An 18,773-nucleotide genomic window follows, 5' to 3' on the forward strand; every position below is an offset into this window, starting at 1 on the left:
ATAAAACGTATTTATTACGAAAGCTTGTTGACTTTAGATCATATTCTACGAATTCAATATTCCAGCAGCTTATTCGTTTATGTTTCAAGAATTATGCTATTTTTCTTGTGTCTCCATGGCTATCAGTTCAAGTTAAATTTCACTCACAAAGTCATGCTGACGCTGAACTTGGATATCACTGTTTCCAAAAAAGCAAAGATCCATCCACCTACTGAGTAGCGATGGTGTTTTTCTGGTTCTCGAAACCATCAGAATTTGAATCGAAATGATTGTGTGTGTAGGAACGGTTCCCCGTCGAATCCAATTGTTGTGAGTAAAACAATTATAGAAAAGTGTTGCAAACAATAATGATAATAATACAGACATCAGTAACGAAAGTAAAACCATTCGGTAAACAACTGGTAGTACCCAGTACGAGAACGACAAAAAATCATACGATCTATATAATGTCATCCTCAGAAGCAACAAAAAAATACATCCGTTTGTCCCAAATTGGGTCAAACAGTAACTCTCTCGCGGACTATCGCCAGATTGGCCAGACAAGCTGCGGAATGAGTTTTTTTTCCGCTGGTGCTGGGTATCATAAAAATAAATAGAGAAGATTATTCCGGGGCAGAATCGACCCACACTGCGGCAGGAAAGTGGCGAAGCGAAATTGAGCACATTTCATGCAACACTGCCGCGGCAGCCTATTCGTTTTTTTGTGGGTAGTATTTGGGCAGCCATCCATGGGCGAAGCACAGAAGCTATGTGATTTGAAGAAAAAAGGACAACGTTTACACATCAAGCGGTAATTTGGAAAGACTTATCATATGTTAACTGTGTTACGAGCAAATTGGAGGGAATTTCACTGCCTTCAATGAATCATCACAGTCCTTCTATGTTTAGAAATCTTTCATTTCGTTTATAAGAGAATACAAAAATCATAAAAGGAATACGCCAATATAGTGGGAAGGACTATTTCAACCAAATTACTTAGTACATGGTTAGTGTCGGTGGCTTATAGTGATATACAATGCAGATAACAATCGGTTTTCACTGTTGTATGATTCTTCGTTAATGTGATTTTTATATTTGAAGTCTTCAAGTCATTTTGAAATAGGATTCTAACGGACAAAGATGGTTCCAATCCTTTCGACAGAGTTGGATTTGAATCCATATAAATCATTCCATTGTTATTGCTGCATTCCAGGGTTAGTAAATTTTAAAGTCGAATTGAAGGACATCGAGGAGGAAAATGAAGGCATGATGAGAAATATATCCTATAGCTCTAACTTCGAATCGCAACTCTTCAAAAGGAAAGCCGTACTACGATCGCAGCGTCACCGCTTCGATGCACACCTGGATGGATGGAGATGGATGCTAATGAATAATCGTCCTATTTGCAATGCGCGATAACGTAAAGGTTTACCTCAGAGAGTCAAGTCTACGTTGCAGATACGAGTAAAAGGCTGGCATCATTAGACACTGACGGCAAATTATTTTCTTTATCCCTCGTCTCGTCAAACGTTCCAACCAACGCAGCTATATCTCTTGTCTCCATCCTGGTTCTCACTCTCGTTACAACATCCAAAAAACAAATCTGACAATTATTGTATAAAATCTTGGGACACACAATTCTGTAAGCTTTTTATACAAATATTGAATTAAAATAATACAAATCAGTAAGATTTTAATGCAACAATTGTATAAAAATCTTCCGAAATTTTATATGCCAAATGATTATATAGTTTCTGTTTGGTTCTTATGCAGAACTGTATTAAAATCTGCCATCCGCTGGTTGGGTGAATTAAATTCCAATTTGATCTTTGATTGATAACTTCACGATTTTTATGTATACAATCCTACACTATTTAGGATCGGCCACACTCGGCTTACCCACACATTTTTACTAAAAAAAGACCCGCCGCCCACTTGCGAATGCTGCGGTTCTGAAGTGAACGTACGACACATCATCCTGCATTGCCGGAAATACGAGCAAGAGCGACAAAGAAACAATATCAGCACTACCAGCCTGACCGATGCCCTGGGAAACGATGAAGAAAGTTCGACGAAGCTGCTGGCATTCCTGCACCAAACTGGGCTGTTCAGGCAACTGTAAAGAGAAAGCAACGAAGACATCGACACTACACAAAGCCTTTCCCCAGTGCCGGCTGTTGTCGGTGTATCTGGAAAGAATCGTGTAGTAGTTTCGACAACGGCTGGCACTGTGGGGCACTGGCACCCCACAGGTCAGTACTTGAATTCTCCAACCGGAAGCAGATACTGTCTCGCTTAAAATTCCAGGTCACCACCAAACTTCAACCATCCTCCGACCAGAAAACGGACGTCCCACCGGAGAAATATCACAAAGCGCATCCCCAGTGCCGGCTGTTGTCGGTATTGGTATAACTAGTGTGATGGTTTCGACAGCAGCCGGTACTGTGGGGCAAAGTACCTCACAGGCAAGTTTCACCTAAACATTCCTATACGGATACTACCGCGATACACTATTTCCACAGCAAATCCTGGATGAAGAGCACATCGTCATCTCCGACATTTCGAAGTGAACAAAATAATAAACATAAGTGGAAAGAGAGAGAGAGAGAGAGAGAGAGAGAAAGAGAGAAGAAAAAGAAAAAGAAGATCAAATGTGATCGTAATGCCATTGTAAACTAAATTGTATTTCAAAACCCCGCTGCCTGACACGAATGCACCTTTCTGGTGTAAAATGTCATTAATAAATAAATAAACAAACAAACATACACTATTTGGTAAACAATGTCTTCTTCTTCTTCTTATTGACATTATATCCCCACACTGGGACAGAGCTGCCTCGCAGCTAAGCGTTCATTGAGCACTTCCACAGTTATTAACTGCGAGGTTTCTAAGCCAGGTTACCATTTTTGCATTCGTATATCATGAGGCCAGCACGATGATACTTTTATGCCCAGGGAAGTCGAGACAATTTCCAATCCGAAAATTACCTAGACCGGCACCGGGAATCGAACCTAGCCACCCTCAGCATGGTCTTGCTTTGTATCCGCGCGTCTTACCACACGGCTAAGGAGGGCCCATGAGGTAAACAATGTTTTTGCATTAATTAATACATACGCATCTTGTATATAACACTATATGGGTATCAGGGCTTTATATCAAAAGTTGTTTTTGGAGTAATCCTATATCCTTTCGGCACAACTATGTTGTACGAGAAAGGCAAAAACATCCAGATGCATCAAATAAATATTTTAAGTTTTTTTTAGTGAAATGTATTCAACCGTCTAAGAAGTTGAATTATAGCCGTTGGAACTCCTCAAAGAATTTCCAAAGTACTTTCAAGTTAATTTCCCCAGAAATTCTTTAAAAATTCAAAAGGATTCATAAATCATTTTCCGACGAAATTCCTGAAACGGTTTCCGTAGGTGTTCTTGAAGAAATCTCCGAAAAAAAATCCGAATTTTCTGAGGAATTTTTGAGAGAATTCTAAGAGTAATTTTTGAAGAAATTTTGGAATTTTTAAAGGTTTTCATGACGAATTTTCCCAAGGAATAATACCGAATTTCCGAAGAAATACCTTAAGGATTTTTTAAAAGCATGCTTGAAGAAATGTTTGGGAAAAAAAATGCCGATAATGTGGCATAACTAATTGCTTTAATTGCCATGAATCCTGAAGTGCTGTTCCAATTATTCTTAAATTTTGACTTTGTTGCGGCTCCTGATTTCCATTTTGAAAACACAAAGAAATGGTTCGGATTCAATTATTTCTGTAGTTAATTACTGTGGAAGTGCCTTATTACTGATATGACGAATGGCTACTTAACCTAAACTTTTAAAATTATTTAGATTCTCCTAGACAGTAGATTGAGAGATCAAGATTAAGAATATTCATGAATGCAAATTTTGGTTTGATTTGATTGAAAAACATTTTCTTTTGTAATCAGTCGTCCGCTTGATGAAATGCTGATCGGCGGCGCGCTGACCCTAATTTATTATGAAACCTTTATACACCATCAAGCACCCGATTTAAGCGATTTGGCTTGAGCGAAATGCGATAACAGCAGGTCTCCGTGGGTGCGCGTTCCGTGACTAGAACTCCTCCGGAAGTTCCTCCAGGAATTCCTCCGGAAGTTCCTCCAGGAATTCCTCCGGAAGTTCCTCCAGGAATTCCTCCGGAAGTTCCTCCAGGAATTCCTCCGGAAGTTCCGCCAGGAATTCCTCCGGAAGTTCCGCCAGGAATTCCTCCGGAAGTTCCGCCAGGAATTCCTCCGGAAGTTCCGCCAGGAATTCCTCCGGAAGTTCCGCCAGGAATTCCTCCGGAAGTTCCGCCAGGAATTCCTCCGGAAGTTCCGCCAGGAATTCCTCCGGAAGTTCCTCCAGGAATTCCTCCGGAAGTTCCGCCAGGAATTCCTCCGGAAGTTCCGCCAGGAATTCCTCCGGAAGTTCCGCCAGAACTACCTCCGGAAGTTCCGCCAGGAATTCCTCCGGAAGTTCCGCCAGGAATTCCTCCGGAAGTTCCTCCAGGAATTCCTCCGGAAGTTCCTCCAGGAATTCCTCCGGAAGTTCCTCCAGGAATTCCTCCGGAAGTTCCTCCAGGAATTCCTCCGGAAGTTCCTCCAGGAATTCCTCCGGAAGTTCCTCCAGGAATTCCTCCGAAGTTCCTCCAGGAATTCCTCCGGAAGTTCCTCCAGGAATTCCTCCGGAAGTTCCTCCAGGAATTCCTCCGGAAGTTCCTCCAGGAATTCCTCCGGAAGTTCCTCCAGGAATTCCTCCGGAAGTTCCTCCAGGAATTCCTCCGGAAGTTCCTCCAGGAATTCCTCCGGAAGTTCCTCCAGGAATTCCTCCGGAAGTTCCTCCAGGAATTCCTCCGGAAGTTCCTCCAGGAATTCCTCCGGAAGTTCCTCCAGGAATTCCTCCGGAAGTTCCTCCAGGAATTCCTCCGGAAGTTCCTCCAGGAATTCCTCTCCGGAAGTTCCTCCAGGAATTCCTCCGGAAGTTCCTCCAGGAATTCCTCCGGAAGTTCCTCCAGGAATTCCTCCGGAAGTTCCTCCAGGAATTCCTCCGGAAGTTCCTCCAGGAATTCCTCCGGCAGTTCCTCCAGGAATTCCTCCAGAAGTTCCTCCAGGAATTCCTCCGGAAGTTCCTCCAGGAATTCCTCCGGAAGTTCCTCCAGGAATTCCTCCGGAAGTTCCGCCAGGAATTCCTCCGGAAGTTCCGCCAGGAATTCCTCCGGAAGTTCCGCCAGGAATTCCTCCGGAAGTTCCGCCAGGAATTCCTCCGGAAGTTCCGCCAGGAATTCCTCCGGAAGTTCCGCCAGGAATTCCTCCGCCAGGAATTCCTCCGGAAGTTCCGCCAGGAATTCCTCCGGAAGTTCCGCCAGGAATTCCTCCGGAAGTTCCGCCAGGAATTCCTCCGGAAGTTCCTCCAGGAATTCCTCCGGAAGTTCCGCCAGGAATTCCTCCGGAAGTTCCTCCAGGAATTCCTCCGGAAGTTCCTCCAGGAATTCCTCCGGAAGTTCCTCCAGGAATTCCTCCGGAAGTTCCTCCAGGAATTCCTCGGAAGTTCCTCCAGGAATTCCTCCGGAAGTTCCTCCAGGAATTCCTCCGGAAGTTCCTCCAGGAATTCCTCCGGAAGTTCCTCCAGGAATTCCTCCGGAAGTTCCTCCAGGAATTCCTCCGGAAGTTCCTCCAGGAATTCCTCCGGAAGTTCCTCCAGGAATTCCTCCGGAAGTTCCTCCAGGAATTCCTCCGGAAGTTCCTCCAGGAATTCCTCCGGAAGTTCCTCCAGGAATTCCTCCGGAAGTTCCTCCAGGAATTCCTCCGGAAGTTCCTCCAGGAATTCCTCCGGAAGTTCCTCCAGGAATTCCTCCGGAAGTTCCTCCAGGAATTCCTCCGGAAGTTCCTCCAGGAATTCCTCCGGAAGTTCCTCCAGGAATTCCTCCGGAAGTTCCTCCAGGAATTCCCCGGAAGTTCCTCCAGGAATTCCCCGGAAGTTCCTCCAGGAATTCCCCGGAAGTTCCTCCAGGAATTCCCCGGAAGTTCCTCCAGGAATTCCCCGGAAGTTCCTCCAGGAATTCCCCGGAAGTTCCTCCAGGAATTCCTCCGGAAGTTCCTCCAGGAATTCCTCCGGAAGTTCCTCCAGGAATTCCTGCCGAAGTTCCTCCATGAATTCCTGCCGAAGTTCCTCCAGCAATTCTTGCGAAAATTCCTCCAGGAATTCCTACGGAAGTTCCTCCCTGAGTTCCTGCGGATGTTCGTCCAAGAATTCCTTCGGAAGTACCTCCAGGAATACCAGAAATTCCTCCAAGGAACACCTCCGGAAGTTCCTCCAGGAATTCCTCCGGAAGTTCCTCCAGGAATTCCTCCGGAAGTTCCTCCAGGAATTCCTCCGGAAGTTCCTCCAGGAATTCCTCCGGAAGTTCCTCCAGGAATTCCTCCGGAAGTTCCTCCAGGAATTCCTCCGGAAGTTCCTCCAGGAATTCCTCCGGAAGTTCCTCCAGGAATTCCTCCGGAAGTTCCTCCAGGAATTCCTCCGGAAGTTCCTCCAGGAATTCCTCCGGAAGTTCCTCCAGGAATTCCTCCGGAAGTTCCTCCAGGAATTCCTCCGGAAGTTCCTCCAGGAATTCCTCCGGAAGTTCCTCCAGGAATTCCTCCGGAAGTTCCTCCAGGAATTCCTCCGGAAGTTCCTCCAGGAATTCCTCCGGAAGTTCCTCCAGGAATTCCTCCGGAAGTTCCTCCAGGAATTCCTCCGGAAGTTCCTCCAGGAATTCCTCCGGAAGTTCCTCCAGGAATTCCTCCGGAAGTTCCTCCAGGAATTCCTCCGGAAGTTCCTCCAGGAATTCCTCCGGAAGTTCCTCCAGGAATTCCTCCAGGAATTCCTCCGGAAGTTCCTCCAGGAATTCCTCCGGAAGTTCCTCCAAGAATTCCTCCGGAAGTTCCTCCAGGAATTCCTCCGGAAGTTCCTCCAGGAATTCCTCCGGAAGTTCCTCCAGGAATTCCTCCGGAAGTTCCTCCAGGAATTCCTCCGGAAGTTCCTCCGGAAGTTCCTCCAGGAATTCCTCCGGAAGTTCCTCCAGGAATTCCTCCAGAAGTTCCTCCAGGAATTCCTCCGGAAGTTGCTCCAGGAATTCCTCTGGAACTAATTCCTACGGAACTTCTTCCAAAAATTCATTCAAAGAGTTCCTCCGGAAGTTCCTCCAAGAATTCCTCCGGAAGTTCCTCCAGGAATTCCTCCGGAAGTTCCTCCAGGAATTCCTCCGGAAGTTCCTCCAGGAATTCCTCCGGAAGTTCCTCCAGGAATTCCTCCGGAAGTTCCTCCAGGAATTCCTCCGGAAGTTCCTCCAGGAATTCCTCCGGAAGTTCCTCCAGGAATTCCTCCGGAAGTTCCTCCGGAAGTTCCTCCAGGAATTCCTCCAGAAGTTCCTCCAGGAATTCCTCCGGAAGTTGCTCCAGGAATTCCTCTGGAACTAATTCCTACGGAACTTCTTCCAAAAATTCATTCAAAGAGTTCACCAGAAATCAGTTCTGAAGCTTCTCCTGAAATTTTTCTGAAAGCTTCTCCTGAAATAACTTAAAAAAAACTTCTTTAAGAATTTCTTCAGGCGTTTCTTGGGAAACTTCCTCAGGTAATTCTTCCGGAGAATCCTACAGGAATTCTTCCAAATTCTCATAAATTTCTCTGGAGTCTAGTAATTCCATTGAGCTTATCACAAAATTCCCCCGTGAATACCTGCAGAAAATCACCTGGGATTTTTTCACGGCCCCTAGCATTTCCACCAGTTTTTTCTCAAGGAATTTCTCCTGAAATTCACAGTGGAGTTCCTCCAGAAATTCATCAAAAAAATTTCCGAAAATTTCCACTGAACTCCTTTTAAATCTCACGTAGAATTTTTAAAACAATTCCCACCCACCCCACGAAATTATTCCAAAAATATCGTTTTTCTAGGAATACTTATTGCAAATGCCTCATAATTTTGGCCCTGAAATTCTTTCATAAATTCTCCTGCCTTCTATTTCTTCAGCAGATTATGCGAAAGTTACTTAAAGAGAACTTTTTCATATTACATATTACTATATTTATCGAAAAATTGGTTCAGCAATTCATTTTGAAATTTCTTAAGGTTAATCTTAAAAACATCCTTGAATATTTTTTTTGTGGGAATATTTGAAGGAGTTTTCAAAAGATTTCATGAAACAAGTCCTGAATTTCGGAGACGAGCCAGCCAAGGACTGAAAGTCACCTTAATAAAGATACAAAAAAAAGTCCTGAAGAATTCCTTCAAGAAGTTCCAGAAGAAATTCGCGAAGGAATATCTGGTCGAAACGTTACAGAAATTTTGGTATAAACAGAAAAATTTTTGGTATACACTGGTATAAATAAAATTTGAAAACATATTCCTGGTTTGAATAACTGTAGGAATTCTTGGATGAATCTATGAAACACTTTCGGGAGAATTTTCTGATGAACTTCTAGAAGATATTCTCAAAAGAGTATATTTAAATGGAGTTTACAATAAATTAAATGAAAAACCTATCTGAGTTTCCAAAATAAATAATAAAATTACTAAACGAAATAATGTCAGACCAAATACCAAAGAAATTCAAATAGAAGTTTCCTAAAGTTGTGGGAGCAATTCCTCGAATTTTTGAAAAGCAATTGATTAATTAGGCTGCGTCTTTTACCTGATTTAAAATCAAATTAAACTTAAGAGTGATAGTTCGTAAATCAAAAATCACCCGGTCATAAGAATGGCAGGTGCTTTCCAAGAAGACCGATAAGACATTTGTCAAAACAATTCGGTGTCTGTCGAAACCAATTATTTTTAAGTTTAATATGAGTATAATTCTGGAAAAGAGACGCACCTTGGAAAAAAATATATTTAGTTACATTTGTGGGTAGGTCGAAAGCCTATAATTTCTGCATACTTGGAGGTGGATAAATGAAATATGAACTTGTTTGAAAATATGTATTTCAGATAGAATGAACTAACCAGTAAGAATGCTATTTAAACAAAATGTACGAAACACATTAACCACATTAAAGAAAATACAGTAAGACAAATATCATTCTGAACCAGGATTTGTCCTTTATAGCACCGTCCAGCGGATGTATTGTGAACGAAACTTTTTGCCTTTCTCGTACAACAAAGTTGTACCTGAAAGGCTTTCATTTCACTCCCAAAACGTACTTTTTATAGAGCGCTTGTAGACCCATAGTATTATATACCATTCGATTCAGCTCGACAAACTGAGCAAATGTCTGTCTGTCCGTGTGTGTGTCCGTGTGTGTGTGTGCGTATGTGTGTGCACATTGAAACATTAGACAATTTTTCTAGTACTAAACCTGAATCGATTTTACTACAACAAGTTGCATTCGATGGGGAATGATTTCTTCTTGTTCGCTATTGAATTTCATAATGATGGCACGGCTCAAAAAATAGTAAATATTCAAAGAGTTATGAGACATCATTATTTCGTAACAATTAAGCTATCGATTTTCTAGGTTATGTTCTCCCAAGACACAATTTATTCGAAACCGGCACACTGACAGCATAGAATACACAGCTTACACGGAAGAAAAAAAAACTTCACAAAGAAACATAGAAACCCATTAATGAGTTAAAAAGTACCTATTTTAAGATTTCATGTATACACTGAAAATTCTAGTTTATTTTTTCAAAATGACCTAAGAAACATATTTTCATGAATGAATTTTAATATTGCGATCAACAGACCAATATGATAGCTTTTGATTGCGGTATACAGATTAATTCATGAAAAAAAGGTGACATATGTTCTTTTTAAAAGTTAAGCGTCATTTCTGCCATTTCTTTCCCCTATGGGCCGATGTGAGCAGTGAGAAGTGCGAAGTGAGGAGTGAAAAGTAAGAAGTAAGAAATGAAAAATGAGAAATGAAAAATCACCAGATGATCCGAAATGAAAACAAAAATGTTTTTCCAAATTTAATCTAGACTATCCTTTGAAAAGAGCTGAAATTTTTTTGCTAATATTTTCAAATGGATATAATAGAAAAACGACGCATCCCACAAAAAAGTGTTGTATGGGTGACCATCGCAAAATCAGTCAAAATTTCTAGTGAAAATATCGGAAACAATCCAAATTGAGCCCTACACTGAAAAAAATCAGTTTAAAAATTTTAAAGTCGATTTGCGAAAAAATGCTCTTTTTATTTAAATGAAATTTTGTCTCAAGATAGGTGATTATGTTCCCTACCAACCGTCCATACATCGCAAGCTGGGCACTCTTAAGGAAAAAAAGTTTTCTAACAAAACTTTTTCTTGTCGGAATTATTTTCAGTGTATTTTCATCTGAAACTAAACCAATGAAAGCCATCGTTATAGAACCCCAAGCAAATCTATTTTTATGATACATTGTTTAATTTAGTCACTAAATATAGTTTGTTTTTAAATTAAGAATAATATTAAAAGGGGTTTATATCTTCAAAAAATATTATATTCCATTATTAGCTTCTTTAGTTGCGACCAGTTACGACCAAAACATTGTACTCTGCCTGACTGCACAGGAATACTTAATATGAGTATATATGTATACATATGTTAAATCCACCCCTTAAAGACACTGAAAAAATCAATTCCGTCAAGAAAAAGCTTTTGTTAGAAAAACTTTTTTCCCTTAAAAGTGCCCGGCTTGCGATGTATGGACGGTTGGTAGGGAATATAATCACCTATCTTGAGACAAAATTTCTTCCAAATCAAAAAGAGCGTTTTTTGCAAATTGACTTTTATTTTTTTAAATTGATTTTTTTAGTGTAGGGTTCTATTTAGAGTTTTTCAAAAAGTTTTATTAGAAAGTTTGAATGATTTTGCGACAGTCACCCATACAACACTTTTTTGTAGGAAGCGTCGTTTATCGATTATATCCATTTGAAAAAATCAGTAAAAACAAGTTTGACCCTTTTCAAAAGATAGTCTGCATCAGATTTGGAAAACCTAAGTATGCACTTTTCTTTTTACAGCACCTTTTAAGTATTGACCAATAAATTGACAGAAGTCAACTTAACAATAAGAACACTTGCAAGTTCCCAAAAAGTCCTATTTGGCTTCATGCATTTCTATTACATTTCTCGCATAACTTTTCAAAAGGACCTAAGTAACATTTTCATGAATTCTCGTTAACTTTTCAAAAGCACCTAAGTAACATTTTTTCATGAATTAATTTGAATACTGCAATCAATAGTTTTCATGTTGTTCTGTTGATTGCAGTACTCAAATTAATTCATTAAAAAATGTTACTTAGGCCCTTTTGAAAAGTTATGGGAGATTTATAGTACAGCAAAAAGCCATCTAGTAGAAAATCTAGATGGATTATTCCATTGCTGACAAACGTTCATTTCGAACCAAAAACCGCAAGTTGCTGGTTGATTTTTTTGTCATATACTCTGTCTCGCTCAAACCAACAGCGAATAATCTAACGACTACTTTCACGAACACTTTATTGTCAGATTTTCTGGATATGATACACTGCGCGGCGTTTGTAATGTTCCCAAATGGGTACTTGCACAAAACTTCACGCGGCGAATGACTGTCGAAAGGTACGGCCGCGACAAACGATACACCGCAATGCTATTCATCTATAAGAATCAAGTAAACGGGGTGCAGAAAGCGCGGCGGTACCTTTCATGAAAGGTTCGCCGCGTGCAATTTTGAGAAAATCAGGCAATAAGGAACAGCCACTTTAACCGACCGTGTCCATTTAGCAAGTATGGTGTTGAATATAATCTGTAGATTAAAAAAAAACAGTTTAATAAAGTAAAAAAAAACTCAGCAAGTAGCCGCACAATATTGAGTAAAACAAATTAAGTGTGTAGCATTTCCACATTCAATGAATAAATTTCGCACCGTGTATACTGACAGCATTAAAGTTTGTGTTGCTTCTTTCGTGCTTTATTGATGATGCTAACCTCTCAAGCAAAGCTTTCCAAAGCTTCAAATGTGGAACACGAAAACTAACACACGCGCTATAGAGACCGAAGCCGATGACTTTATCCGCTCGCATCAACACAGTTGTAAAAATTTCATCGTTGGAAATTGGCCCTGACGAAAGCGAGAAAACAAAATGGGGGCCGGCTGATGCTTTTTTATTTCACCCAGCAAGGGATATAGGAAGTCAATTTTGAAATGCTTATTAAAGCGTTAAAACACATTTTAGCCTAAAATTGTTCACTTTTTTGGGTTAGAAATTTAATTTACTTTCATATAGGTAACACGAAAGTTGAATTATTTTGATAAAAAAAACATGTGTAGATGAGGAGTCTAACATGTAGTTTTTCAAATTTCTAACCATACGTATTTAAAAGTTTGCAACATATCACTGTTAATAACATTTTAAAAGCATTCTAAAATATACTTCCTATACTTCACCATGTTGAAAAACAGTGATTTCACGCACACGTCCGTCGCCGCTAGATGGCAACAGCGCGGCTGCGTCAAAGCGAATAAAAATCGCATTCGTACATGCTTTCTCGTGCGCTCGTTACGTTTGCTGCCATTTTTTTCCTGCTTTGGAAGGAAAGAAGAGGCGTGTCATTGAGGCTAACTGCTTATTGGGGTGGGTGGTTTGGTTGGTTTGGGTGGAATGATGGTGTAGTTTTGGGCATATGGGTGATTTGAACATAACGTTCGTTTTCATACACCTCCTTATTTCCATATTATGCGGCTTTTTTTCATTTATATTTATATGAATTGTTGGTTTCATTTTCACAAATGTACTTGTACAATTATTACACAAAGGCATGCAAAATCAATGTATGACATACAACTAGTTTTATTGAACTTTAATATTACATTGGTGAAAAAACACTACGTGGGAATCGGCCCTAAAACAATTGTAGACGCGCTGTCTGGGCAGTTAATCCATATTGTATTTTATAATGTATTTTTTAAAACGTGCCGCTGCGCTAATTATTGTACTATTTACCCACGATCGTATATTTGTAACATATGCATTTTTTCCTTCCTCGTACAACAAAGTTGTACCGAAAGGCTATATGATTGCTCCAAAAAAACTTTTGATAGAAGGCCCGGAGACCCATAGTGTTATATACCGATCTACTCAGCTCGACAAACTGAGGTGACGTCTGTTTTTTTTGTGTATGTATGTGTATGTGTACAAATTTTGTAGACACACGTTTTAGAACTTAGAATTATCCGATTTACTCGCAACAAGTTGCATTCGACAGGGAATTGTTTGCTATTGAAAATGGGCCCGATCATTGCTTTTCGGAATTATTGAAAAATCATTGTTTTTTCCCACAGGTTCCCCTTGGAAAAAAAATCAAAAAACAATTGTTTTTGAATGGTAGCAAGGCAAAAATATTAAAAATGATCGAAAAAATGTGATCTATTCACCCAAAGAGCTTTTTTGACCTTTTTAAAATGATTTTTTCAATATATTTTATAATGCACGAGAAAGGCATCATCACTGCTAGGTGGATTAATCTGGGTTTTTTTAAGTAACAGTTATGTCCGATTTTTTCTACCCTCGATATCATCACGACCCGATTTTGTTATCCAAAGTGAAATTTAAGTTGTTCCATATATTTTTGTAAATATTAATAGCAAACAACAAGGATTTTCATGAAATAACTTTCATCGCCTGTGGTTTATTATAATTCATTTCTGAGTACCAGTCAAGAGTTTTGGAGGCCGTGTTGACAAGAAATTTCTGGTTTCTTTTGCGTATTTTGTCTTTCCAAGGCATTCATAAATAAGTTAAAAAAATTTAGATAAAGTCTTGTTGCATCATGCCAAGAAATTTCCGATTTGGGAACATTTTATATTTTATCACCCCAAAATTCACCATGAGGGCGATAAAATCAGGATACGACTGTATTGGCTTCCATCGCCGAACAGCTGTGTAGAAGACGACAACTTTCTAATTCACATAGATTTCGATATATCGAACCAAACTGGTAGTTTCATATACTCTAGCACCGCCAAGTGGAAGAATTCCGAATCAATTATTTTCTTGACTCATGGGACCATAAGTGGGTTCAGCTTTCGTTCCACTTCGCCAGCATTTTTAGAAATGTTATAAGACACGTCTCACCGTTTATTGAGAAAATTAGCTATTTTCACCGGTTGGATGTTCTGTAAGCCCAGCATAAGATTCGTGAACTTGAAAAATGAGCTCAATGAGAATATCTATCCCCTTTATTATTTTCCTAAAAAAATCACAAAAATCACATGATACGTATCATGTTAATTGGTTTCAACATAACGGATTTTCGGACTGTTGTACTTTTTACAACATGCGAGTTCTCGTGCTATGAAAGTTTAAGCAACTCGCAGAAGATTGAACACATGAAAACAAATTCAGACTACGCAACATGGCCATTGATCATGATGAACAGTAAATTGATTGGGAAAGTTTTTTGATCATTTTGATCACAATGAAGAACAGTATGGATAGGTGTCACAAGCGAGCGAGGAGTATGAAGCGAACAGAAATTGAAATTTTTAGTAGAGGGCCAGTTGTGAGAACAGCATTGTTGAAATCGCTGTTATTCTGCCTAACGTCCACCCAGGAACGGCTTGGGTAGTAGCATGGTGACTACTCTTACCAAGACAGGCAAAATAAAATCTTGGGCAAAGTAAGAGCTGCGGGATGAGGCGTGAAGCAAAGTAGCGCGACTTTCGTATGAATCTCCGAACAAGCCACCGATCGCTAGAACTGTTCTCATGCGCCGAACAGCATAATAGTAGGTTGAAATCGCTGTTATTTTGCCTGTCTTGGTAAGAGTAGTCACCATGCTACTACCCAAGCCGTTCCTGGGTGGACGTTAGGCAGAATAACAGCGATTTCAACAATGCTGTTCTCACAACTGGCCCTCTACTAAAAATTTCAATTTCTGTTCGCTTCATACTCGTCGCTCGCTTGTGACACCTATCCATACTGTTCTTCATTGCTGCGCTCCCTCTTACTTTGAGCTTTAGATGTTGTACTCACCGATAAATGCCAATAAATCAATAATGATTGAGTAAATTGATTGTTGTCACTTTGATGACGTCCGCTGATACAATCTTTGTACATATGCTACACAGAGTTCTTGGGCAACAGAGGACACGTATTTACAGTCATTAGAATGATATTACACCACGGGAAATATTTTGATAACCGTGTACACCTATATTTGGTGAAATAAACAATTAATCGTTTGATAACTCTTGCATATTTATTTGGAAATTGCATAAATAATTCCCATTTCCAAAACAAAGTTTGGATCGTCAGAGATAAGGTATGAAGAGAGCAGAAGAAATTAACAAGAAAAATGTCTCGCAGCTTTGACAAATGCTACTGTTTGATGTAGTGAAATGTTTCTTCGAGAAGGCATTTTCCATTATGGGGTGAAGTTCTGGTATAATTTACAACTCTAGCTGCATCACAACTAGATTAAAAGTCGAAAGTTCCATCAAAAACTTTGATCGCACACACATACTCATCCATCTCACAACGTCTCCTGCCGGGTAACGAAGGCAACGGTTCACTTCAGAACAACCATAATTTACAATCAATCATCTAACGATGACTAATGGCGAAAAGATGTCACCCTTGAAAGCTCCCTCTCCAGGACCTAACTCTCTCTGACCAGCAGTCCGGGTATCTCTGCGGAACATTCTAACACCAAGTTCTAACCGACGGACCGACCGACCGTCCGCCCGAACCCAACCATAGAGGCAACGAACTGGATCATACTCACCACGCCGGAGTGCCCTCCGGAAAGACAGCATCTGCTGCCGAGCGACGTTACTAGTTTCTCATGTCACAACCCGCCCCGTTGAAAGAAGACATTCTCCCCACTCCACCTTCCGCTGGCTGCCCGTATCTATCTCCTATCCAACAACGGGAGGAGTGATGATTCGAACAAAGATCTCCTCCACTCAGTAGCACCGATGGGTTCGCGGAGAGTAAAGAAGTGGTAGGATGGAGGCGCCAGCAATAACACACCATATGCCACCGGACAGCCCACTAATGGAACTTCATGATAGTGTCCCGCTTCTCTGTTGACTTTTGCGCCACGCTGACCCGCATCGGGCTCCAATAATGGCACCAGCAAGCAAGCAGCCAGCACTCGACTCGAAGGCGCTTCACGTCACGATTCGCCACTGATGCTACTTCTGCTGCATGTCACACTCGATAGTCGTTTGTTATGTAATTGGGCAGCATTGAGTGGCGTGTGTAATGTTGATGTTCTTCTCGCCAGGACCTCCAGCAGCGGGGTGGCTTCCGACGACAACGACGGTCGCCATGGCCAGAAAAACGACCGACAGATTTCACGTTTAATATCTTATCGAATCAATAATAAATTATGGTTGTCCTTTTTCCATGGGCCAGATCCGGTCGGCTCGCTGACGACGACAGCGTGGTGACACCCCGTCCATGGTTGGGTGCAGATAAAAACGACCACAACGTCGCAGATAATGATGATGATGTGTTTGTCAATCGGGTCGTTGATAAGCTGATGGGGAAATGGATTTTCATGAGCGATCATTTCTCTTCCGGTGACATGCCGAAAGACAATTATTTGTCTCGGCCCTCCCGGTACCCAGGCGGCTTCGCTTTGTTATTGTTATCTCGTTCGGGGGCTGGATGAGAAAAATAGCTTTTATCGTCGTCCCGGTTCGAATCTATCGGCTTAACGGATCGGGGTTGGGCCCGCTCATTATGCGATCTTATCTCTCGTTTTTATGCGGAAAATTTGCAAACCTTCGGCTGGTGGTTCGCAATTTACGTTCTGGGGTTCATCGATGTGACTATGAAGAGAACTTAAGGATAACTTGAATCCCTTAATTTCCTTAATCGTCACGGAATAGCTAAGAAAACCTTAAGTAAGACATTTTTAATATGTCCAAATGGAATTCCGAATATTATTCATTACCAAGTTTATTATTATTGTCCTGAGATTTCGATGAGAATCCATTATCGGGTTACAATTTATTTTAACATACTAACTTCAATTTCAGGACTAGGTTAATTTACATCTCTGAACTCAAACGAATTGCTTTTCCGTATTTTCATAAAATAATTTACATCTCGAAGGTCGGACATATTAATTCTTGGAATTTGGACAATTTCATTGCTGATCGCTGAGGACTAGAATTCAGAGGAGATTATATTCGAAACACGGAAACTGCTCTTTGGAACGTGGAGAAAATCCTTCTCGGAAAGCAATTTCCACGGGACGCAATTGATTGGTTCATCGGGATTCTCGGAGGACACCGATCTAGGATCATTATCTGCCTCGATTTTTTTATGTTGCCTGGTTATCTTCTAGGATAGGATGTGACAACTCAATTTCGACTGTCTTGTTGTTTCCTCAGTCGGTTGCTTCGACGAGGTGGTGGTCAGTGCTTCCAAATCATATTATGCAAAATCCGCCAAAAAATTTGTTATTAAATTTGATGTTTTCTTGTTCATTTTTTTCGGCCACTCCATACAATCGGAAGCGGAATAGAATAGCCGGGAGTGATTTTAATTGGTCCGGGCCTTTGAGGAGTTCACTGTTCAACGATACATTGTTGACTTTGGCCGCTGAACAACGCTTGTACTGCCATACCGAAAAGCCCTTCAAGTTTGTCGGACCTTGGAGCCGGAATATCGCGCACCTTCCGGAGTAGAGCATTGATCAGTATTTCCGGGCGTGCAAACCGCATTCGGGGAGTCTCGATCACCTGTGGTACTGCTGCTGGTAACACCAATCAACTGCGAACTGCTTCCAGTGCTGCTCCCGATAAACATCGTTGTAGGCGCAGCATGTTTTCCCCATCCGTAAATCCACAAGCTTCGGTGTGTAGCGGTAGCTGGAGATGAAAATAGGCCAATCCGAGAGATCGCATATGAATCGAGGGAGCTTCTTAAGGGACTGCCTTGCTGCTAGCTGCTGTTGTGTTGGACGTACCAGTTCATGGTTAGGAATCACTTGATTACATTGAGCTCTTTCCGACTGACGAGGGGTCTGAGACGATTCAACCGCTCGCGAGGAATGGGTTCTCGGCAGCAAACTGGTTCGAATTTAGTTCGCGTTCAAAGTTGTTAGAATTGTCGTTAACTGAGGGCGCGAATGTATCTCATAGCTGCTCTCGGGGGTATATTGGAGGAATATATGTTTCTTCCGGGCGCGCGTAATTTCGCAGCTGCTCACGAGAAGTTTGAATTTTGGTCGTTGGGCATTCATTATTGGGATATTGGTTGGTTTCTTCAATGAATTTACTCGTGGCTTGACGCTTACCTGGGGGTTTCAATCTCTTCCGAAGTATTGGAATATTTGGTTGACTTACCGAGAAGGAGCCCGTTTGGCCCACCGGAACCTTGAGCGGCCAGACATCATCCGGCTGGAAGACGCCTCCAACTGCTCTGACTTCGTCCGGAATAGCCGGAATGTCCGATTCGTTTTCGGAATAGCTCCGATTGGGTGCCGCATGTAAGATGTTTCTGCCGCTGATTTTGGCTAAACTTGTACCGCTCGTTGACTTGGCCCAATGGATTGCTTGCTGGTCTGCATGTTTTCGAGCTGCTTCCGACACATTTCCAGTTGAGCATGGAGATCGGTGAGTTGTTCAGGCGTTGGATTGGCACGCTGCTCGCACTGCTCAATCCTTTTCTTGAACTTATTCATTGCCATTTGAGGGTCTTTCGTACGCTTCAGCGCTTCCACGGTACTCGGTTCGAGCACCGAAAGAGGAATCGAAACCATAACCGGAGCAGAAGTGCTCGGCGTATCAACTGGCGGCATCGAACGACGGGATATCTGCACTAGAG

General features: G+C 41.5%; 1 protein-coding gene across 2 annotated transcripts in view; it reads right to left on the reverse strand.

Moving 5' to 3' along the window:
* Positions 1 to 18,773, reverse strand: part of LOC134223622 (furin-like protease 2) — a 1,298,803-nt gene that overhangs the window by 760,659 nt on the left and 519,371 nt on the right. The gene's annotated exons all lie outside the window — the stretch shown is intronic.

The sequence above is a fragment of the Armigeres subalbatus genome, chromosome 3 (assembly GCF_024139115.2).
Source record: "Armigeres subalbatus isolate Guangzhou_Male chromosome 3, GZ_Asu_2, whole genome shotgun sequence".
In the NCBI taxonomy this organism is placed as follows: domain Eukaryota; kingdom Metazoa; phylum Arthropoda; class Insecta; order Diptera; family Culicidae; genus Armigeres; species Armigeres subalbatus.